Source organism: Anopheles coustani, assembly GCF_943734705.1.
Source record: "Anopheles coustani chromosome X unlocalized genomic scaffold, idAnoCousDA_361_x.2 X_unloc_1, whole genome shotgun sequence".
In the NCBI taxonomy this organism is placed as follows: Eukaryota; Metazoa; Arthropoda; class Insecta; order Diptera; family Culicidae; genus Anopheles; species Anopheles coustani.
Window position 1 is genome coordinate 1,159,895 of NW_026525048.1, and position 24,523 is coordinate 1,184,417.

Below are 24,523 nucleotides of genomic sequence, written 5' to 3' on the forward strand. Positions count from 1 at the left end.
CCTTTCACACAAATGATGGAGGCATATAATTCTATAAGTACCAGGTTGGCAATTGTTAAAGACAAGTTGTTTGACGATCCCTAGGTTTACTTTACCACGTTTTATTTACATTTATGTTTTGTTATGAAGGCAAACTATGCCAGATAACGCGAACCAATCTTCTTCTTCTTGGCGTAACGACCTTGTTGGTCATGCCTGCCCCGTTAAGGGCTTACAAGACTTATTTCCCTGTTGTACGTGGATAGTCAATCCTCTCGGGGGGGGGAGAGGAGGGTCCGGTCTCGGTTGGGATTCGAACCCACGCCGTCGAAGTGGTGAGCCCCGGCGCTAATGGGCCGATTTTCTAACCGGCGCTACCGCTCGGCTGTCGCGGACCCCCAACGCGAACCAATAATAAATAAATAAAAACAAAAGTTTTCGCAAAGAAGTGTTTTTTTCTAGTTTTCAAATTTACAAATTATTTTCTCCTTTTATTGAAAAGTTTCTATGAAGACTTCTACACAAGCACTTTTTTAATTAATCAACTCATGGACGATTTGAACCGTTAGGGGATTTCAATTCATTTTTGCACCAACGATTCCGACGGTCAGCCGGCTCCGACGATTCCGGACGATACCGACGGTTCCGGACGGTGCAATACTCCGAGCTCGGAACCGCCCGGAGCCGTCCGGAACCGTCGGAGCCGTCCGGAGCCGCTAGTCGGCAGCCGGAACCGTCCGGAGCCGTCCGAGCCGTCGGAGCCGTCGGAGCCGTCCGGAGCCGTCCGGAGCCGCTAGTCGGCAGCCGGAACCGTCCGGAGCCGTCGGAGCCGTTGGGAGCCGTCCGGAGCCGTCCGGAGCCGTCCGGAGCCGTCCGGAGCCGTCCGGAGCCGTCCGGAGCCGTCCGGAGCCGTCCGGAGCCGTCCGGAGCCGTCCGGAACCGTGTGTTTTACTAAGCCGGAATCGGAGCCGGTTTATAGATGCTCGGAAGCGGTTCCGAGTGGTGGGTGCGGTTCCGAGTGGTGGGTGCGGTTCCGAGAACTCATTACTAGTGTACACAATACCTCTCTGTGCTGTTTTTTTTACAGTTAAACAATCAAATCAACATTGAATGCACTTACAGCTGCATCGGCTCACGAATAGGAACGTCTACGCGAAGCGAAAAAGAGTGACAGAAAAAATTATATTTTCGCCTATGTTTTTAGAGTTTTGAGCCTCGTGTAAACTAAGCATTATAAATATGGTATACACCGACTGCCGCAAAAAGCTCAGGCCAAAAAATTCGGTCTACGCGTTCGTTCGCTCACGTGTGGCTCCTCGGTAAGATGGAAAACTGTCTGGAGAAAGAGAAGTCTCCCGTCAGACCAACGATTGATTCTCTACTTACATGCAAACAACAAAATGCAACACGGTCAACCACTGCATCGGATGAGACGTGTACCAACAGACACGTGTGCGTCGTGCCCCGAAGTGGACATCCTGGAGCATAAGTTTACGCTGTGTCCAAGAGTTACCGCGGCCTGGGACCTGCTGCGAAGTGTGACTCACAGTTTTTCTCCAAGATGGTCACGTCCGTTTACGGGGCTATGATAGCCAATACTGTCTGGAATGAGCACCCACATGCGCCTCACTGTACACATTTAAATTTTTTTGACGGCCTCGGTTAATTTTATTGCTGAGACCGCTCGGTTGGAGCATACTTTGTTGATATCTCGGCTTAAAATCCGCCTTTACCGAGAATCAGCATTGTGGTGAACCGAAAAATCAGCTAAGCTTAGCATTTAACCGATTTTCGGCAACAGTATATGCCGAGCACCTCCTTTAAGAACCTTGTTACCGATTTCGGTTGTCAAAGTAACCGAGATGTCAGCAATGCCACCTGTCATCTGTCATCCGCCGTCCACCATACTTTATTTACGTCGTGGAACTGTGTTTATCAAGTGAAGTGAAACATTTTCTAAAACCGTAACCAACATAGGTGATGCAGCACATGATATTCCAACAGTACCAGTTGAGTTCATAACGCAATCTTCTTCTTGGCGTAACGACCTCTTGGTCATGTCTGCCCGTTAAGAGCTTATGAGACTTGTTTCCCTGTTGTACGTGGATACTCAGTCCTCTCGTACAGGGGAGGGTCCGGTCTCGGTTGGGATTCGAACTCACGCCGTCGAGGTGGTGAGCCCCGGCGCTCATGGGCCGATTTTCTAACCGGCGCTACCGCTCGGCTGTCGCGGACCCGCCCATAACGCAATCATCTTATATAATAATTTTCCTTGCGAGGGTCGACCATGGCCCAACAAACACGCGCGCGAAAAGTAACCCTTATTCGAATGATGCCTGATTCAATGTCGCTACTAATTCAAAATCAGAAAAATGGGCCTGTTAAGCAAAACCGACCCTTCTGTGCGTTGTTGTTGGAATTTTGTGCTGTAAGTGTGTGTAAGAGTGAGATAAAGAAATAGGGAGAGGTTGAACGATAAAATGAGAGAGAAAGAGAGAGACATACAGTAAAGATAGAAGCTGACATAGTGGGAAAAAGAGAGATAAAAATGGAATGTATGACAAGGCGAGGCATAGGGATAGGGATAGATATAGCCAGAGAGCCAGAGAGCCAGAGAGAGAGAGAGAGAGAGAGAGAGAGAGAGAGATAAATAGACAGAGAGAGAGATAATGAGAGAGAGCGAGACAGTGTGAATGCGATTGTAGATGTGGTTGGCAAAGTAAGAAAGAGTAGATGGGAGATGGGAGATGGGAGATGGGAGATGGGAGATGGGAGCTGGGAGATGGAAGATGGGAGATGGTTGATGGGCGGTTCATGGTGGTTGGTGAAAGGTTGGTCGTGGTTGGTGGGCAGTTGTTGGTGGTTGGTGGGCGGTTCGTGGCGGTTGGTGGGCGGTTGGTGGTGGTTGGTGGGCGGTTGGTGGTGGTTGATAGTGGTGGGTGGATGGTCATCAGTGGAGGTAGATGGGTGGTGGGAGGAGGGAGGTAGGAAATGGGCGGTGAAAGGTGAGACGGTAGAGTTGGGTAAGTAAGGGACATAGAGTGGTGAACAAAGAAAGAGAGGTATTGGGTGATAATGAGAGGGATGGGGAGAAAACGAGAAAGAAAGAAAAAGAGAGTGAGAGTGAGAGGGGAGAGGGAGGGAGAGCGAGAATGCGAGCGGCATAGGACGATATGTCCGAGCTGTGCGAGCAGGTAGCTTTAAGTGAGGGATAGCAAACAGCAGTGTGCCGGATGTCGAGCCGATACTGCGCCTTTCGTGAATCGTCACACACATGGAAGGGTTCTGCAACACGAACGAAAGAAAGAAGAAACCGGAAACGAGGGGCCGCGTCCGCATTTCAACAGTAGGCAAGCGAGATTCAGTCATCATGCGCCGCGTACCACCGTTGATACTCGCGTTTCCACCGTTATAGCGCGCCATTGCACAGAAGGCGGGCGCGCTTCCACCCTAAGTGGAAACGGGTGTATAATACTCGCGCGAATGTCAGTTTTGTTGTCATTTTTTTTGTTTTGTTTCGTATCGACGCTCCTATTCGTGAGCCGATCTAAATGAAAGCGCATTCAGTGTTGATTTGAATGTTTAACTGTAACAAATTACAGAGAGGTAATGTGTTCACCGAAATCTTTTGAACAAACATTAAATATCATCACAAACAACTATTTTCCATCGGCTTGCAAGCAATACCAGTTGCGCAAATTTTTGCAAATCTATTTGTCACTCGACGACCGAAAACACATTTGCGCAGATTTTGACAGTTTATTGACTATCTGACATTTTACCATTTGCAAAGGTTGCAGTACCCGGTTGCATGTGCTGTGTGGCACAGAAACTGGTACAATATGCTGTACCCACACAACACGAAGTCGTATTAAGTTGAATAAATTGAATCTCATATTAGTATATTTCGAATCGGAATCGCATTATGCATAGACAATGTACGAGCAATGTTTATTCTTTGTTGCATATGATGCCGATTAAGAATGTAATACGATTTTCTTTATGCATACGTATAGATATACGAACAATGTACGGCTGATGTATATCGTAAGTCGTATATGATGCCGACTTAGAAAACATACGACTAAAGATATACATTTTGAACCATGTACGGTTAGCGCCTCCACTTTTGTACGTTTAGGCATTATTTTAGCATCATTTACGATTCAATCATATTGCATAGAAGTACGATTATTTCAAGTTGATATTCGATTTACATGCATATGTGTTGTGTGGGTAATTCGGTTCAAGTCCCTGTCTTCGAAAAACCTTCTACTAACCGAGCTGTTCGATAGACGCGTTTGGTTTTTTGGTTACATTTTGCGATATAACAGTGCTTTTGCATACATATCGATGGGGGCTTCAATTAAAGGGACACATCTTGCGCGTGAAGATCGGGCGCTCGTCGAACAGAGAGAGGGTCAGATTATTTCGTAATTTTTTATCCCGCAATTCGTATTTGTATTTGAACCCACTTATCGCTCGGCAATTGTCAACACAATATACCTTCTGCGGAAAGACCTAGAAACTGTAACGGGGACGGCATGGAACCAACAATGGGGCGGTAGGGGAGCCAGGGACTGCTGACGGGCCAGGTACCAGGCCTAAAAATCCTAGTGTTTATTATAACTGTGTCAGTTGAAATCAGAATCGTAGCAGTTGATATTAAAAAGTTGGTATGGCAGGTCGAGCGATGTACGTAACTAACAAGTATAAACGTATATCGCATGAATGAAACGCCAAAGTTGATTTACATAGCAGGTGAATTAATCTCGCATGAATCGCTTTAATTTCATTACAAAACGAAAGATTTTTTTAAACAAGCAGTGCTGATTAATTTTCATGTTGACTGCATGTCATTATTTTACTTATTTTTGTGAGCAGTTTCGTTCCAATGAAATCGAAGAGCTTCATTCGTTATGAACCCACCTGCTATGTAGATCAACGGTGGGCTGTCATTCGTGCGATATTCGTTTACAATCGCCAGTTGCGTACTTCGCTCAAGCTGCTGTACCAGGAGGATTATAATATCAACTGCTACGATTTTGATTTCAACTGACACAGTTATAATAAACATGATTGCTTTATAAATTCAACTAACGCAGTTGGAATATCATGTGCTGCAGTTGGAATAAATGCTTCTACTGTTATGATATCATCTGAAAATCCCTGTATATGGATAAGTTGGCTGTTAATATTCCCAATCCAATCGAACAGATGCTTCAAACCCGGGATGACATTCGATATGTTGATGGTATCGCAACTAAAGTGACGGTTAAGGAGTCTTTCATGTACATACCCATCATCGAGACATTGAAGCTCATTTTCAGAAATTCTCAAAATATGGACTTTATGAAAGATGGTTTGTCCCTTGATCTTAGTTGTGATGAATATGCAAGTTTTCGTTCCGGACAAACGTATCAGAAAAGCGAATATTTTAACAAATTTCCCGATGCCATCCGTATAAACATTTATCAAAACGATGTGGAACTCGGAAACGCGCTAAGCTCTAGAGCAGGAATAAACAAAGTGTCAGTGTTCGATTTTAAAATAGAAAATTTTCCCTCAAAGTGGAATAGTTCACCAAAGACAGTTTTTCCGCTTATTTACTGCACCACTATAGACGCAAAGAAGCATGGATTTAACAAAATTTTGAAATCTCTTGTTCACGACCTCAAGAGACTAGAGCAAGGAGTAACTGTTTGTTATGAAAATGAAAGATACACTATCTGAGCAGTGGTAACTATGTTCTGCGGTGACACTTGGCTGCGCATGATGTTTTCGGACTACTGGGACCGATGGCAAAATTCTTTTGTAAATTATGCACACTTCAAAGACCTGCTTTTCATCAGAATCCCCATCAAAGTTTTCCCATGCGTACTAAAGAATGGTATGAATTTAACATGACTAAAATTGAATCCGGAGAAATAAATCCTTCAGAACGTGGTGGGTGTATGTTGAATGAGTTAAGTCAATATCATATTACTCAAAATTTTGCTCTAGATACAATGCATGACTTAGCGGAACGATTGGTACCTACCACAATACAGCTAGTACTGAGCCATTATTCCAAAAACAAAGCACTAGGTATCAACGCAGCGTTCATAAATAAACTCATATAGTTTTTGCTTATGGCTACATCGATAAAAAAAAATAAACCATCTGCAAACTTCACCGTCGAAATGCTATCTAAACCCAGTAAACAGAAATTGAAACAGTCAGCATCACAAAACCTTCTTTTGCTCAGATCATTTCCTTTTTTATCCGGTGATAAAGTTCCTACTGATTGCGAATATATGCGTATGATTGGCCATTCGATAAACATCACACGAATTTTAACACGTTAAGCGCTACGTCGGCCCCGTGGGGCCGACAGTGTTCTTCCCCGTAAGCCGGCGTCGGTCTGCTCGGGCCGACAGAGCCCGTTGGGTAGGCCGGCGTTTCTACGAATCGCTGGCAGAACGGGAAGTAGTACAATTTGCGCGTAGCGCTTAACGTGTTAATGTCCACTATCATATCAGACCATGTGTTAGTATCGCTTGAGGAGCATTTGGTTGTATGAGGATTTATTCTACAACAAGTTTCAGAGAAGTGTACGAGCAAAAGAATAAGCCCAACAAAAATCAATCGGCGACCTGTCGAAATTTTAAAAATATTTGTAAACGCCTAGCTCAAAGGTGGTACATATATTGGTTTTACAAAGGTGGTACATATATTGGATAATCCATTCACGGATAATGTAATCTACAGTGGAGGTAACAAAATTCTACGAGAAGATTGTCGCAGTGCTCAGTTGTTAGAAGAAAACGTTAAACATGTGTTTATACCGAAGAAAGTAACAATCAATGGTATTGAATTCAGACCGAACTTGTTGGTCTGCATAAAAAACCACAACAATGAATATTATCCATCATACGGTATTATCGTCGAAATTGCTATAATAAATAGCCAAATCAATTTCTTATTCGAACTATGTAACACAATCACATATAACGATTTTTTAAGCATACTAGGGAAAACGGCCCGGTTACACGGGCCCTTGTAGAGTATATTGGGGGTTCAATAATTTAAATATAATAAATTGAAAATTTTGGAAATCTTTGCTCGGTTAGTACCACGATCATTGTTTTATTCTGCTCATGGCTAGCCGTGTCGAGAATTCAGTACTACTACAGTAAATATGATAAAGCATATACAGTATAAGGTATAAGCATATACAGTATGAAGAATGCATTTGCTCGATAGCTCAAAAATACCTGGAAACTACAATAATTACGCGATCGAAATGAAGGTAAAGAATACAGGATCATTCTCACTCGATCTCATTCATTAGAAACGCACCATAAATGATGCAGTAAATTTTATCGTAAAACAGTATCAGTAAAGCCCTCTGAAAGCTATTTTATTGGCCTATCAGGCGGATTTGCGACCGAGGGATGGAAATTTAACAGTAACCAACAAAACTATTAATGTTTGCATGTTTATCAGTTCTTTTGTGTGTTAAACGATCAACTACTGCCCTGTTTTAAGTTCAAAGTGACTGGAATATACCCATAAATTTTAAATAAAAGAAAATTATTAAGGAACCGATGTTATGTCAATATCCAGGATGGTTACGACTCCAAAATCTATCAAGAGCTTCAAAATATGGAATCTTTGAGCAAGATTGACACTTCCCAATCACCTTTTGACCCAAAGCACGGAACGATTAAGCCACTTTTCACATTTGCTTCTGCTTCTGTCGCACTTTACGGATCCGTCCACTGTTTGTGGTCGGAACCATTTCTGATTAAAGCTTTAATTTTTCGCCATAACTGACAGGAAACCAAAATCCTGCCTGCTAAAGTTGGTTGGAACGCAGTACATCGAGGTGATACACTCTGGGATAAAACAGTTAGGTTAATCAATCTTGATTGCTTTATTGATTTGGCCAAAACAGTTTCAATGCTCGATGAACTTATCAAAAAAAAGTTGGTAGCATTCTTGAAGTTATATTAAAAATCAATGTAATGTTGTTGTTTATACGGTGTTTAGAAACTTTGAGCCTTGGTGGTTTCTTTCGTTTCAAAAATCAATGTAATCAGTCCAGTGTTGCAATGCTTACGTTATTCTAGGATGTTGAGAAAATAGAAGTAAGTTTAATTAAAACCCATCCTAAAGGCTATTATTAACACAGTACATAGCAGATAGAAAGATTTCGTCATAACTTTCGCGTAGAAGCACATTATTGTTAATGCTTCATATACTGCCTAAATGAATTCGCGTAGGATAAATGCATTTCAGAGAACGGTCCATTCATTAGACTGTGAAGATCTACGGGGTTCTTAGGTGTCCAAAGTATGGTCGAATCGAAAACAACATATTCTATGTTAAACAGTTTTCTTGCATTCACCTTCCCGGATGTCGCAAAAATTGAATCGGACAGAGATAAAAGACAGGAGATCAGTTATGAAAGAGTGTGCCAGCAACACCAGCATATTTCGCTCCCAGATTATGACTGTGCGTTGGCGATCCCGTTCTGGCCCACTTGAACAGATAGCGTGCTGGTCTCCTTCAGCAGCTCTCCCGGGAGAGCGCTGTGTGACATTGAGAGATCGCACGTTGTGTTCACTCGCAGCAGTGCTGAAGAACGAGAGCACTTCCTCAGTGCTCATAGCAAACGTTAAAACAGAATGCAGCCCTACTCTTACTTCTATCAAGGATTATCAAATTGGTACTCGACCATCGCGATCCTGTTTACTGCAAAGCAAAACGAGTTGCGCCAGATCCTGCAGTAACAGGCAGTGAATTTCTACTCCTTCCTAAGTACACTCCGACTCAACTAACTTAATGACAATTTTCATATAAAAAAATAAATCCTGTTTTCTCTGTTCATGTAATACGTAAAAGTATAAAATAAATTAAATGAAAAAATAAATTTTCAAAGCAACAGTTTTTCCTTAAACGTACTAAAAAATAAAAAATAATGTAAGTTAAATGACATATGTATTTATGTATCAGTTTTTTGTTTTTGTCATTATTCGCATAGCTGATGCAAAGTTGAACTTATATAGTTTATGCATCAGACCATCGTGCCAGACGCTATCGAAGGCTTTTTCAATGTCTAATAATGCCATAGCAGAAGACTTGCAATTTATTTTAGCATTTGTGATGTGGTTGGCCACTCGAATTAGTTGAAGGGTAGTGGAATTAGTTGAAGGGTTGGGGGTGCCCATGGCGCAGCGGTAGCGCGAGGAAACACCACACCCCAGGTGTGGGATCGAATCTCGAGTCTGGCACCCTCCGGTATTACGAACGGCTGACCACCGATCTATAATATACCGTCTTTCGGTCACACAAACTCTCTTCGGAGAGAGGCCTTGTCCCACTAGGGGAGGTCGTGCCACATTAAAAAAAAAAAGTGGAATGGCCGGAACGGAAACCAAATTGTTGAGGGGGGTATATATTGTTTGACTCTACATGATCAATAATATGACACATGAGAAGTTTTTCTAATATTTTGCTGAGTGAACTAAGGAGGCTTATAGGGCGATAGCTACTTGGTAAGGTTGGGTCTTTACTTGGTTTAATGATTGGGATAATCTTACTTGTCTTCCATGAATTTGGAAAGTAACTATTGTTGAGACAGGGATTAAAAATATTTGTTATGTGTTTTATGGTGTTGATATTTAAGTGTTTGAAAAGTAAGTTGAAAATTCCATCTTTCCCAGGAGCCTTAAATTTTTTAGGGTTTAAATAGTGTTTGAGACTTGAATGTAAGATAAGACCAGGATATTTGTCGGTATAATGTGTCCCAAGTATTTAATTTGATCAGTTATTATGTCGTTCCTTTCTTTTAAACGTTTCATTCCGATCTGTTCAACAAACGTCGCAATTTTCTGAATTTTGGCTCCGAACTGCATTGCAAGCGCCTGACTTTTGGTGTTTTAAGGTTTCATACATGGTTTCTGTTACATTCAAAACGAAAAAAAAACACAACTTTAAAACAGACATAAAACTTTAAAATAGAAGTCAAACTTTAAAACACATCTCGTCGCCGTTCTGTAGGTTGTGAGTAACGGGACTTTATTGAATTATGAAAATACGTCTTGCCCGGACGAGCACCGGAGATAGAAGCCCCGAAGCTGTGTCTGCCTCGCAAAGGCCGATGCCCTCCAGGCCGCAACGGTCGTGCCGTCTCTGTCCTCGTATGCTGTCACACAACTGACATCATCGAGTCCAGCGTTGCCAGACACGCTTATTAAAATCTTAAACGCCCGTAACACATAGCTTGATCAAAGTTTTTAAAGATATACTTTGATATTACTTAACCATTGTTAATTTTTATCTAAAGCCTTGGCAGAATATGTGTTCATCAATCTTCTTCCATCTTTCCCAGGAGCCTTAAAAACTTTAAGGCTCCTGGGAAAGATGGAAGAAGATTGATGAACACATATTCTGCCAAGGCTTTAGATAAAAATTAACAATGGTTAAGTAATATCAAAGTATATCTTTAAAAACTTTGATCAAGCTATGTGTTACGGGCGTTTAAGATTTTAATAAGCGTGTCTGGCAACGCTGGACTCGATGATGTCAGTTGTGTGACAGCATACGAGGACAGAGACGGCACGACCGTTGCGGCCTGGAGGGCATCGGCCTTTGCGAGGCAGACACAGCTTCGGGGCTTCTATCTCCGGTGCTCGTCCGGGCAAGACGTATTTTCATAATTCAATAAAGTCCCGTTACTCACAACCTACAGAACGGCGACGAGATGTGTTTTAAAGTTTGACTTCTATTTTAAAGTTTTATGTCTGTTTTAAAGTTGTGTTTTTTTTTCGTTTTGAATGTAACAGAAACCATGTATGAAACCTTAAAACACCAAAAGTCAGGCGCTTGCAATGCAGTTCGGAGCCAAAATTCAGAAAATTGCGACGTTTGTTGAACAGATCGGAATGAAACGTTTAAAAGAAAGGAACGACATAATAACTGATCAAATTAAATACTTGGGACACATTATACCGACAAATATCCTGGTCTTATCGTACATTCAAGTCTCAAACACTATTTAAACCCTAAAAAATTTAAGGCTCCTGGGAAAGATGGAATTTTCAACTTACTTTTCAAACACTTAAATATCAACACCATAAAACACATAACAAATATTTTTAATCCCTGTCTCAACAATAGTTACTTTCCAAATTCATGGAAGACAAGTAAGATTATCCCAATCATTAAACCAAGTAAAAACCCAACCTTACCAAGTAGCTATCGCCCTATAAGCCTCCTTAGTTCACTCAGCAAAATATTAGAAAAACTTCTCATGTGTCATATTATTGATCATGTAGAGTCAAACAATATATACCCCCCTCAACAATTTGGTTTCCGTTCCGGCCATTCCACTTTTTTTTTTTTAATGTGGCACGACCTCCCCTAGTGGGACAAGGCCTCTCTCCGAAGAGAGTTTGTGTGACCGAAAGACGGTATATTATAGATCGGTGGTCAGCCGTTCGTAATACCGGAGGGTGCCAGACTCGAGATTCGATCCCACACCTGGGGTGTGGTGTTTCCTCGCGCTACCGCTGCGCCATGGGCACCCCCAACCCTTCAACTAATTCCACTACCCTTCAACTAATTCGAGTGGCCAACCACATCACAAATGCTAAAATAAATTGCAAGTCTTCTGCTATGGCATTATTAGACATTGAAAAAGCCTTCGATAGCGTCTGGCACGATGGTCTGATGCATAAACTATATAAGTTCAACTTTGCATCAGCTATGCGAATAATGACAAAAACAAAAAACTGATACATAAATACATATGTCATTTAACTTACATTATTTTTTATTTTTTAGTACGTTTAAGGAAAAACTGTTGCTTTGAAATTTATTTTTTCATTTAATTTATTTTCCTTTTCATGATTTTGTAAAGCCTGTTGGTAACAATATGTTAAGTTTGAACCAGTTGTAAACATATTTTTTTTTTTTTTATATGGCACGACATCCCCTAGTGGGACAAGGCCTCTCTCCGAAGAGAGTTAGTGTGACCGAAAGACGGTATATTATAGATCGGTGGTCAGCCGTTCGTAATACCGGAGGGTGGCAGACTCGAGATTCGATCCCCACACCTGTGGTGTGGTGTTTCCTCGCGCTACCGCTGCGCCATGGGCACCCCCATTGGTTGGTACATGTTATTGATAGAAATAGGTAATGATAGAAATAGGTTGGGGAGAATTGGTTGGTACATGTTATTGATAGAAATAGGTATACGTTTGTAACTTGTATTACTATGTTTAAGATACCTCTTGAATTTAAACTTTTAAACCCACTCGCTGCTCCATTTGAAGACATGTGGTGTGTTATTCAAGAATTTTTTTTGGAAAAGTATCGTAACGCTCATCGGTACATTAGAAATGATGTTTTGAAGGCGCTATCCATCGTTCGAGAAAAAAACTCCATACGAGATGATAAAAGAACACGCGATAATGGCAACGAACAAAAAGGAGAAGAAGCTCGTCGACTGAATCCATTGCATGGTATAATCGAATGGATTGATGTAAGTCATGCAATAAGTATAAATAATCGATAACAGTACATTTGCAATGCGGAAGTATTCCGTACAATCTAGAATGTAATACTTTTATTTTATTCAAATTCGTTTTCCAATCTTTTCTTTTAGTTTGAGACCGCACTTCCAACGGGAAAAATGTTCTTCAAAAAAAAAAAAAAACTTCCACAAGGAAAAATGTTTGAGCTCGGTGATTGTTACGTGGTTTGGAAAAAATCAACCATCAATGTAGACTTCTTCTTCTTCTTCTTGGCGGTCTTCTCTTTGGTCATGTCTGCCCGTTAAGGGCTTACTAGACTTATTTCCCTGGTGTACGTGGATAGTCAGTCCTCTCGTACAGGGGAGGGCCCGGTCTCGGTTGGGATTCGAACCCACGCCGTCGAGGTGGTGAGCCCCGGCGCTCATGGGCCGATTTTCTCACCGGCGCTACCGCTTAACAATGTAGACAAAAACCTGATTGGTGCCTTCACTCTTCTGTGTCAAGCGTTTACCGTATTTGGGGTCAAATATTGTCCTACCGACAAATTATTTTTTTCATTTTTTAATGCATCCTGCTTCAAAATTGAAGCACTAAGTACAACTGGTAACAAATTTTTGAACCAACTTATGTAAATACTTTTTTTATTCTAAAAGAACGGGCAATTGTCTAGCTTTAATGGATTTTTTGCTATATTTTGAACTAGCTTGACGGCCCGGCGTTGCCCGGTGATGGAGGGATTGAAAAAAGAATTATGGTTTTAACTATTACTTGAAAGATATGTTTGAATTTAATAGTATCAATAACGAAATATTTTAAATGTTTGATATTTCATCAATTTCCCCATAATGTATAAACCTTAGGGTAACTATGTTGGATACACCTTGACATTTGTTTACATGCTTGTTTTGTTTGTGTTAGTAAAACTGAGGTTAAATTATAAAATTTAGATGATTTTATCAAAATTTAGTGATCAAACAAACCTTCAACGACATCTGCAGAACTTAAACTTAATGTGTGAAAAATTTCAGAAGCGACAGTTCAGTAATGGTCGAGTTTTTAGTGTACACAGAACTCCATACATAAAAAAAAGCTAAAATATGTAGTAGATTAATAAAGAAGAATTTTTACTAAAAACTGAACATATGGAATTGATCATTATTCTATAGATACTCACAAAAAACCTATTGAAAAATTCCGAAGAACGAAATTTTTTAGGTTATGTGTAGTAAACTGCCCAAATGATTGTTTTTAAACATTACTGATATCTCGGTTATTAGTTACCGACAGACTCAGCTAAACACTCTAAACCTGTCATTTTTTGTAACTAACCGAATAGCTCGGTTAGAAAAGTTTAACCGAGAGCATTACCGAGCGCTCAGCAGTGCGGATCTCGGTAACCAATAACCGAGACTCGGCAAAAAAATTTAAGTGTCCACATCGTTGGAAACAACATCGTGTGATTGATCTTGATATTCTCGCGTGTGCCTTAAGAGGACAGCAATCACTGTACCAAAACCTATGGATTTTCTCTACAAATAAACAATATTTTACAAAAAAATAAGTAGAGGGAATTTCAGGGAATGGGGAGACCTTTAAATATAAGCGAATCAAGTAACGTAGTTGCACTTGAAGTACGAAGGTTCGTTTTGCGTAGCTCTCGGTTTTAAATTGTTTTACGGTCATATTTCGTCACTCTGCGCGATTATTTTTTCGTATACGTAAGTGAAAATTTGCAGTGCTATAAGATGGATGTTTTGGCATCGATCCGCAGTGCGAGTGATCTACTAATGATCACCGACAATGAAATAGAACTTGTGAAGGTGCTGCAACAGGCGGGGTTGCTCGCCACTAGCATGTTGTGCGAAAAGTGTGGCCGCTTCATGACATTAAAGTCTACGAAGCGTGCTAATTCGTGCAAGTGGGTTTGTATAAAAACCCTAATCTGCCCGGGGAGTGAATGTACGGTCCGTACGGGCAGTATTCAATAACTCCACCCTTCACCCCCCAGCTTATGCGAGTGGTTTTTGTTTAGGCGCTTAACACCAAGCTAGAGTTCGCGGCTACCGATTCCGGTACATAGCGAAAGACCACTGGAAAGTGGTATCAAATATTAAGAAAATTGAGTGCCGATCACGTGTTTCACCACCAGAATCAAATTGGTGACGAGGGATGCGTATTTGAACTCGACGAATCCGTCGTCACCCAGCGGAAATATCACCGGGGACGAATGTCGTACAACTACCAAGTGTGGGTTTTTGGAGGCATTTGTCGTGAAACCAGAGATATTTTCGTTGAGATCGTGGAGAAGCGTGATCGTGTAACTCTTCGCAATCTTACACCGTTTTCGAGAACAGGTAAGCATCGTTCAACTGCTTCTATTTCACTGTTCAACCGTAAGTAAACATTTGACGTCCACCTGAAATACTGTTGCCTATCTGTGCCTGATCCAAACGTAAATGAATAAAGTTCAATCACAACGAAACATTTGATGCCTCCGATGTCAATGCAGGTGTATATCGCCCGGATTCGTTTTTTGTCCTATTATCGCTTTTAACAATCGTTGGAAAACAATCATTGAGTGGGAAACCTTATAGTAAATAATTAGCTGCCGAGCACAATGAGCTTTTTTAATCCTTCAAGTGGGTTATTTACGAACATGACACTGTGTATGTGTGTAATAATGAAAAAAGCTATCCTGTAATCTACGTAAACTTACAACAACTATGAACTACAAAAACGACTTCCTATGAAGATAAAGAATTTTTTACGCCGAATGTAGTTTATCATTAAATTTTAATGTGCCTGAATTATAATTATGTTTATTTTTATGTTAATTGTCTTTTCAAATGAAAGCAACAAAACGAAGTTAAACTTACATCATGTAAACGTATCTGCTCGGAGGCATCAAATGTTTCGTTGCGTTTGAACTTTATTCATTTACGTTTGGACCATGCACAGATACGCAACAGTATTTCAGTTGGACGTCAAATGTTTACTAACGGTTGAACAGTGATACACAAGCACTTGAACGATGCTTACCTGGGCTCCAAAATGGTGTATTGTGACCCATGTCCGTCCGGGCACAACAATAATGGCCGATTGTTGGAGGTCTTACAATGCCTTGCATGGTTTCATCCGTCAGACCATAAACCATTCGCAGTATTTTATTCAACCTGAAGACCCCACGGTGCACACGCAGAACATTGAGAATGTCTGACGATGGTTGAAACCGTTTCTGAAGAGAAAAGAGAACAAACCGAGGAGGAGTACATTACGGAGTACGAAGTCAAACGCCGAAACGATGACACATTTTTAACTATTTGCAATATCATCAAAATAGCACAAAGCTAAAAAAAAGCTGTTGCAAAAGCGGTACGCTTTCTGCGTTCGTTCCCTAAACATATATTTTTTTGGCTAGCAAAAGCTTATATACAAATTAAATGTTTTACAAAATGTGTATTCTTGAACTCCGACACCAACCTCATCGTGGTGCTAGCTGGAGTAAGATCTCGGAACGTATTAAGTTCTTCAGCACTTTGTGCAACGATCGTATACTAATTTATTTATTTATTTATTCAGGCTTACAAGGCAAAAATAAAAAAGTATCTGCAAAGGCAACAAGTAAGATGATAGCAAAACATTTGCAAATATTTTTCACCAAAACAAATGATTTCCTTTTCCAGACGCTAATATATGTAGCAGATACAGCCAAAAGAGAATGCACAACTCCTCGGAATACATTATGGGAACTATTCAACGTTTGTTAATTACATATCGGTACCTTTTCATCCCGGTAGCCTTTCGGTAGATAGGACAGGCCCACTTCGTACTCGGAGAAAAAACTAAACTAAATTAAATATGTTTTCCATTTCAGTTTAAACTGTGCACTGTGTAGAAAACATCCTAGGGAAGCTGATTCAATCGAAGCTTAACGGACATGGGCTGTACCAGATAACTTTATATAATAATTCCTACATCCTAGGGAATTTCACGGAGACATCTTGCTGCACCGCTTAACACTCGACAAACATATCATTTTATTGAAAGTCGATCGATAATATTGTTTACCAAGTGTGCTTTGCAACATAGCAAGGCAATTTTACACCACACAGTATAGTAACACTCAGTTTGATATCATTCATCTTGGGCTGACAGAGACTTGCTACCCTCTCTACTTGTAGAACTTCGTCCACCGTTTAGCCGAACTTTCATACCAAGAGGCTTTACTTTACCTTTTTTTAAAAGATTGCAGCGCTCTTCTCGGATGAAAACAGCTTCTGGCACTGTTTCTGTGACGAAATGATCTCTGGTCACCGAAAGCACAGGAATATCATCAGCAAACTTCGCTCTCACCCATTCTCAATTGTTTGCATCACCTATCCGCATCTACTGTTCCAACGCGGATCAGTTGTATGGATGACCGTTCATCATTATATGCATTGGCTCTGGTTCTGTTTTTTCTGTAATGTTCTTTCCTGTAATTGTAAGTACCACTGCACCACCTTTTTAACGTTTTGTTAACTTATCGTCTTATTTCTCTCGTTTTTGCAGCCTTGAATTAAAAAAGTATCCTTTAGATTTTTCGGCGATTCCTTATATCCCTATTCAATCGTATTTGTAAGCGTTCCTGAAGCGACCATTCTATAATCCATTGTATGTTAAAGCATGTTGATTAGCTCATTAAGGTGGAGCCACTTTGTTGGAACCGCTGTAATGTATCGGTCCAACGAAGCTGTCAGAACGGAAACGTCGCCGCGATGGCGATGTTTTGGAAATATATAAAAAGGGTCGAAGGATGCGCCTTCGTCCTCTTTAGTAAAAACGTAAGCGAGAAAGCCAGACAATTTTTTGGCTATTGCGATTACAATAAAAAGGTGTTTTCACAAAGGCAAGAAAAGCTGGATATTTTATATTCTCGCTCCACGTAGAGGCCGTTAAAGATTGTCTTTAACACTCTTTGAAACACTTTTTTGCTGATAGATCCTGTAATTTAATTTTTCTGGTTCCGTGTCTATCAACCTTCTGAACTTGTCCACTTGTGCAATCATTTTTGGTCCATAACGTAATGAAAAAAACTGGAATATATTTTTTGTTTATTTGAGCTGCAAGAAATTCAACAAGAAGTTATTTTAATTGTTCAATAAAAGGTTACCAAAAGAAACCCGGCCTTTTCGCGATTTTACGTTGGGTTGTGTTTGACCGGGATGAAAAAGAGAGATGATATCAAGAATGATGAGAAATAGATTAGATTTGGTTTTTGCGTGATGCGATCGAAAACGTTGACAATTTCTTTTATGTGGATATTATGTATACATTATTCCGTATACACATAATTAAAGAAGAACAGTTTTGCATCTTTATAACACGATAAGATTTATGTGCTTTAATTTCGAACACAGGATCAATCACTTTAGTTAATCAACCATCGCAAGATCAATTTCTTGATTAATATCGATCCATGCAAGGTACCGTATGATAAGCAAGGCCTAACAAACTCTCGGACTCATTCGACGCATGGCATCTGACTTTACAGATTCCATGTGTCTCAGAACCCCCTACTGCAGCTTGGTTAGATCTCATCTTGAGTTCGCTCGTGTGCCTAGTTGGAGCGATATCGGGTATTTGAAGTACCCGACATACTGGTCCGATCTGTTCTGAGACTGCGAGTCTCAGCGGCACTAAGGCTCAGACGCTGTACATCGAGCGCACACCTTATGATCCTGGGGACCAATGAGCAGGCTACCTCCTCGTGCCTGTGTACGCGGGGCCTGGCACACCTGTCTCGTGTGCAACGACATCAGCTCACATCATGTGAGGCTGCTCACTGATCAGAAACAACTCAATTTTGTGTTTGATAACAAGTTCGCAAAAAAGACGATGGTGTGACATGCAATCTGCATCTGCGGGCACAAAACGGCACCGCAATGACGTCGGACGTTTACAGAACCCAATGTTTGGAGAAATGGATTCTACCATTTATCAAAGCGCACAGGGGCAAAGTTGTCTCTTGGCCTGATTTGGCGACCTGTATTTATTCCAAGGTGGCCTTGAGTGGTACAGGGCCAATAAGATCAACTTTATCCCTAAAATAACGAATCCACCAAATTGCCCAAAGTTTCGCTCCATCGAAAAATACTCGACAATCAGCAAACTACGTCTTAGACGAAGTGGTGGGACAGGAAGGAGAGCTGATGTTAGAGCCGAAGAAAAAAATACGTGAGTTTATTAGAACCTGCAACACGTAAATATATAGTAAAAAGCTATTTTTATAATGACGACGTAACGCAATGGAATAGTCGACGACCCAACGATCAAAGGAACTGTGAAGCACCCGGTGAATGAGTGGCTGGAAATAAGGATGGAAATGAACATGGAAGGAACGTTATATGCCTGTCAATTTATGTTGATAATTTGATTCTAGGCAGTTTCAACGTGGAAGCGTTCAGAATGAATTCAAAAACCTTCTGGGAATTTATCCCTTAAGTGCCTTAACGAAGGAGCATTTAAACGAAACGAATGCTCCGTATTGTTTGTTTGATTCAAACTCGACAATTAATTTGTTTGCTGTTTGAAACACAAAGTTTTCAAACTAATCGCAATATTAGTTATCGAGCAAAGTTTTTTATTATTGAAGCAATTGAAAAGAAAATGCTTTTTACTTCATCGAAGTTAGAAGTTGAGATTAAAATGTAAACTCGGCTAAGTGTCGATGACAAATTTATCCCTATAAAAAAATCGAAAAGTGACGGTGTATTTCCGGCATCGATGTCTCTGACTGGTAACACATACTCAGGCGAATAGAATCTTTGTGACTCCTTTGCCACCTACTTTTCTTCACTGTATGACAGTGCATCAACATTGGTTTATTCACAATTCTTGGAGCCATTCAAGAGCAAGTAGATATTCCCTTGCCATCCATCACCGAAGAAGAAGTGTTCTCTGCTGTTAAGGACCTTGTACCGATCTTAACAAAAATCTTGAACAAATCAACCCTTATAGTCTCCAAGCTTTCCGTTCCTTTGGAAATCATCATGGATGTTCCCTGTTCACAAGAAGACGGACCGGGGTGATATCACCATGCTATTCGCGTGTAGAAAATTGTTTGAGCTACTTATAGTCAAACATCTCCAACGAGGATTTCGACTTTCGATCTTTTCTGTTCAACATGGTTTAATGCCAGATCCATCGATACTAACATAATGTGCTTCTTGATCTTTATACGGGCTTCCTCGCTGACTTCGACTACGTCAACCATGCCTTGCTGCTTGATAAATTGACAAGGTATGGTGTTCATGGTGGCCTTGTCCAGTAGATTCAGAGTTTCTTGACTGGAAGATGCATTCAAGTCAGCATTGGTTCGAGCTTTGGTGCTCCATTCTGCAACATGAATTAGCAAAAATGGTTTCACTGCTTTAAAACAATTCAGTCAAGCAAGCAATGCTGCTAGATCTACAGATGAAAAGCCATAGCATCGAAAACGAAGAGAAAATATATGAATAACCTATTAAATTTGTATTAGAAGGCATAACAACGTATCAAAATATGAATCCTCCAGAAAGTCAAATACAAACTCTATTTGACAAAAAAGATAATGATCAATACCGCCAACACCTGTTTGGAGACTTTGTGAGTCGTATAAGAGTACAAGGAAAATTATCTGACCCAAACCTCACCCTCAACCTCAATTATGCACGGAGCCTCAACCATACGCTTCCAAGTCCCCATTGCGCCAGCAATCGGGGTCAAGGTTAGCCGTGCTCAGCAACAGCCTAGACGTCGGGTGTTTCCTACATTATGGCGAAGTTACACAAATATAAATCAAGATTTTCAACCCTGTATATATAAGTGCGGCAATTTTTATGTAAACCAGCCACTTCTGTACCCTGTGAAAGAGTATTTTCGAAAGCCGGACAAATTTATAATGACAAGCGATCGCGATTAAATCCAAAAAAAATGACGGAATTAGTGTTCCTTCATCACAATGACTTTTAGATTGATTGAAATAAAAAACATTACATTATGTAAAAGTTTCATATTGTTTACGAACGTCTTTAGGTATAGAAATGAATATATTTTATAGATAGTATCGTTTAGTACAGTTAATCATAGTATAATATTGCATATAGTGAATAGTTCATGAATTCTTTAATACAATGCTATGAATTATGTCTGACTGAACTGCAAAGAGAAAATGAAGTTTAGAGTATTTGATTTCAATAAAACAAAAGATTATTGACAATGTTCACAATGTTTTTGGACTTCTGGACTGCATCGAAATGTATATAGTTTATATAAATGAATAATGAGTAAATAGCTAAAATAGTTTAGTTAAGGCTAAGAATGTATTGTACATAGTTGATAGTTTATGAACTCTATTGCAACGATATGAATTATGGTTGATTGAACTGCGATAAAACCAAATCCACAAATAAGATGCATAAGCATAACAAATATTCTCTTGTTAAATATTCTAGTATTGAATACTTTTTAAAATGTTTTTTTTTTATGTATGTGATATTTTACGATACATCAGATTTTACAATGCGGTGAAAGTAATGATCTGGCAAATATCTGTAGTTTAACATTATAACCAATTTGAAGAAAAAATCGGTCCTGGGACGTGCGGAAGAATCACTGCACACGCTCACTTCACCTCACTGAACTGGACCGCACCTGATCTTTCTAAAGAATCATCTTTCCCAGACCGAGCACCTTTTGCGGCCACATTTTGTATGTAAGGGAGATGTCACGGAGACCGAGCACCTTTTGCGGCAACATATTTTATGTAAGGAACATGGCACGGAGAGGCACTTCTGTTCGTTAAGCTACAAAAAACAAAAAGAGGAACGAATTCGCGCCAAAACGAGTGCAGCTCGTGAAGCAAAGAAAGTCTCTGTAGGTCAAAGTTTCAAAAGCTAAGCAAAAAATGCTAAATTGACTATTTGATTGCTGTTGAAATGTATTTCTATCATTTCAAGTTGATCATTGAATATTGTTGAATAAAGCAGTTGAATGTAATGAAATACATCCATTTTGTTTTAAGTGCGCCAGGTAAGGCACATTACAAAAACCAGGCGCCAAAATAGGAACATGATGTGCCACACAAAGAGTTTGTGTAATTTGAAGAAATATTAATCTTCGTGTTTTTCATTTATTTTAGTAATATTCTATGGTAGTTAGGCTATCACTGTGCAAAAAAAAAGCATCATTTGACCGAACATTGCTTTTGTTATTCAACTTTGTATGCACAGTTTCCTCAACAGCACCAAATATCAACGGTATAAGATAATTAAATATGCTCCAGAATGAGATTACGAAGAATACATATCATGGAAGACTTTTGTGCAGGAATATAAATGGGAAGTAATGATGAAGACTTTTCTATAACTAATAAATGTAATACAGTTTAACATAAACCGACGAAGAAAAGTGAATTTAAAATTATTACAAAATAAAAGGATGGCAAAGTTCCACTACTCATTTTTTCAGCAATAGCGTCATTTTTCTTGCCATCATCTCATCGAGAGGAATAGTTATAAGCTCAAAATGTTCAATAAAATACTTATCTGATCTCTGACTGGAAGTACTAACTCTTATTGAGCCCCCACGTTCGCTGCATTCTCTTCATTGAACTTAATTGCACAGCAAAACAGATTATGCACTAACGATTGATTAAATCTGCATCAAATTTCTAACACCGTATCTATTTCAAACACCGTATTGAATCTGAAAAATAAAACGACGTTTACATCCATTAATTTACTGTATTAAAAATAAAGAAAATAACAGGTATACTACTTTCGCCTATAAGTTCAGACAAACGACACATTGATCAACATGCATTGAAAATATAAACTAATGAGAATTATTGAATGGAGGGGCCCATGACGCAGGGGAGGCGCGAGGAAAGCTTAATAGAGCTTGACCGATTCACCCATCAACAATCGAATAAAATTTCTTTTCACTTAAAACATTGGAAAACAAAATCAAAATGGTAAAAATGCTATACTTTGGATAGACGAACCGAAGAAACCATTCATAAAAATCCTGACTAACTCAGCAGACTTATGGAACCATATGGAGACATAAAAATCTTTTTTTTTTACTATTTTTAACAGATCAACCAAACATAATGTTTTTTTTACAATACAATTTCAATTAAGTTGAACAATGAGAATTTCGATAATTTGAAATTTCGATTGAAACGATTTTCGTAAGATAAGGACTTTTTTCAATAATAAATTTAAATTCTAAGAAAATCTTAAAATTCATAATACTCACCATACTTAACAAAATCGATTTCATCACTGGCAATCAGAGGAACAACCGTATCGGAAACAATTCTGAAATAGATTCACGCATTTATATCAACATTAGTTTTCATAGTATTCAAAGGATCAAAACAAAAACTACTCACAATTAGTCAATCTTATTTGTATTTTTAAAACTACACGCAAATATGCTGTAACGAATGATTGTATACATACTCTAATTAACACGTTAAGTGCTACGCGTAATTTGCACTCCTTACCGTTCTGCCGGCGATTGGTAGCAAACCATCGACGGCGAGCAAGGCAGTACTTTCATGTTCAATCATGTCTCGACGAAACAAAACGAGGCAAAACAGAGAAATGAAAATACGGTCAGACTCTCAAACAAATGATTCTAATAATGCGGGATCTAAGGTATGCTATTGAAAAACTTACTACGCTGTCGGTCCCGAACTGCCTGTGTCCCTACCAAACCGGCTCTGTTGGTCCGAGCGAGCCGACGCCGGCATACGGGAAAGAACGCTGTCGGCCCCACGGGACCGACGTAGTGCTTAACGTGTTAAAGAAACGCAAGACGGATCATTCTCAAAAACATTATAAAACGCATTCTATCCGGACACCTCAAATGGTTTTAGCTCATTCAATACATATATGCGTGAAAAGATTAATGATTTCACATTTGACACTGTTCAATAATTTTTACACAATCGAACAATCAGATTTTCATAATCTGTGATCGTGAGATTATCTTGAGAAACATTCATTTAGCTGAAACTTATGGAAGCTTTGACCATTTTGGCCATTAGTCTCTCTATTTCAAGATTAACGACGGTAAAACTGCATTGTTACTTACCACACTTTACACAACTGTTCTCGTTTTTTCTCGTTCCTTGCATGACGTAACCAAATTTCGTAGAATATTGTTCAGGGGGCAAGCACTTCCCACATGCAATCAAATTGATGCTGCACTAGAATCAAAAGAAAAATATAGATTTCATGAATGGCTGACTAATCTATAGAAAAAAAAATTTTCTGCAATCATTCGTCGTAACTACCACAAGTCTAATAATTACATTTAAGTCAAGATGCACTGCCTGACTTACGGTGTGATGTTGCCTTTTCCGCAATGACATGCCATTGCCCGCCCCATTTTCGACAAGGAAAATTTCACTATGCTTTTAATAACGATGTAAAAAACGCTTCATAGTGAGCGATGAAACACTAAACTGTTAGAATGTTCACATTGAACAACATTTCAGTAAATAAAAATCGGAAAAAACACCTAAGTAAGAAGTATGGCATGCTTTTTTCTCAACCGGAATCCAACCAACTGGTGTTGGCAGAATCCAGATTCGGATGATCCGAAGATTCGATCCCTAGACGGATTCTAAAGATTCGAACCTCATCTGACAGATTCTAAAGATTTGGGTCCCATTTGACGGATTCTAAAGATTTGATAAGGATTCGAATCAGATTTGATTGGTTTGGGACTCGATTTGATTCGATTCTGACTTGATCATAAACTGTTTGAAGCGACTCACAATGATTTGAGTTGAATTAGTCACATAACTAGTCGATCTAGAGATGATGTAATTGATTTAAGTTTACTCAAATCGAACACTGGATAGAATGTCCAATGGACATAGATTGAGTTGTTTGCGCGGTTTGCAAGTGGAACCTTTTTTTTACAAAGAAATACAGTACAATCTCCATTATCCAAGTTGGTCTACCCAAAACAAACCCATTTCA

The 24,523-nt window shown here is 39.6% G+C and overlaps 1 long non-coding RNA gene across 1 annotated transcript; it reads right to left on the bottom strand.

The window, feature by feature from the left end:
• Window positions 1-22,075: 22,075 nt before the first annotated feature.
• Window positions 22,076-24,016, bottom strand: LOC131269846 (uncharacterized). The gene is made up of 4 exons (XR_009179021.1): window positions 23,878-24,016; window positions 23,628-23,742; window positions 22,785-22,846; window positions 22,076-22,229 (listed from the first exon to the last, which is right to left on the bottom strand). It is a non-coding gene; the product is annotated as an uncharacterized LOC131269846 (long non-coding RNA).
• Between the last annotated feature and the right edge of the window lie 507 nt (window positions 24,017-24,523).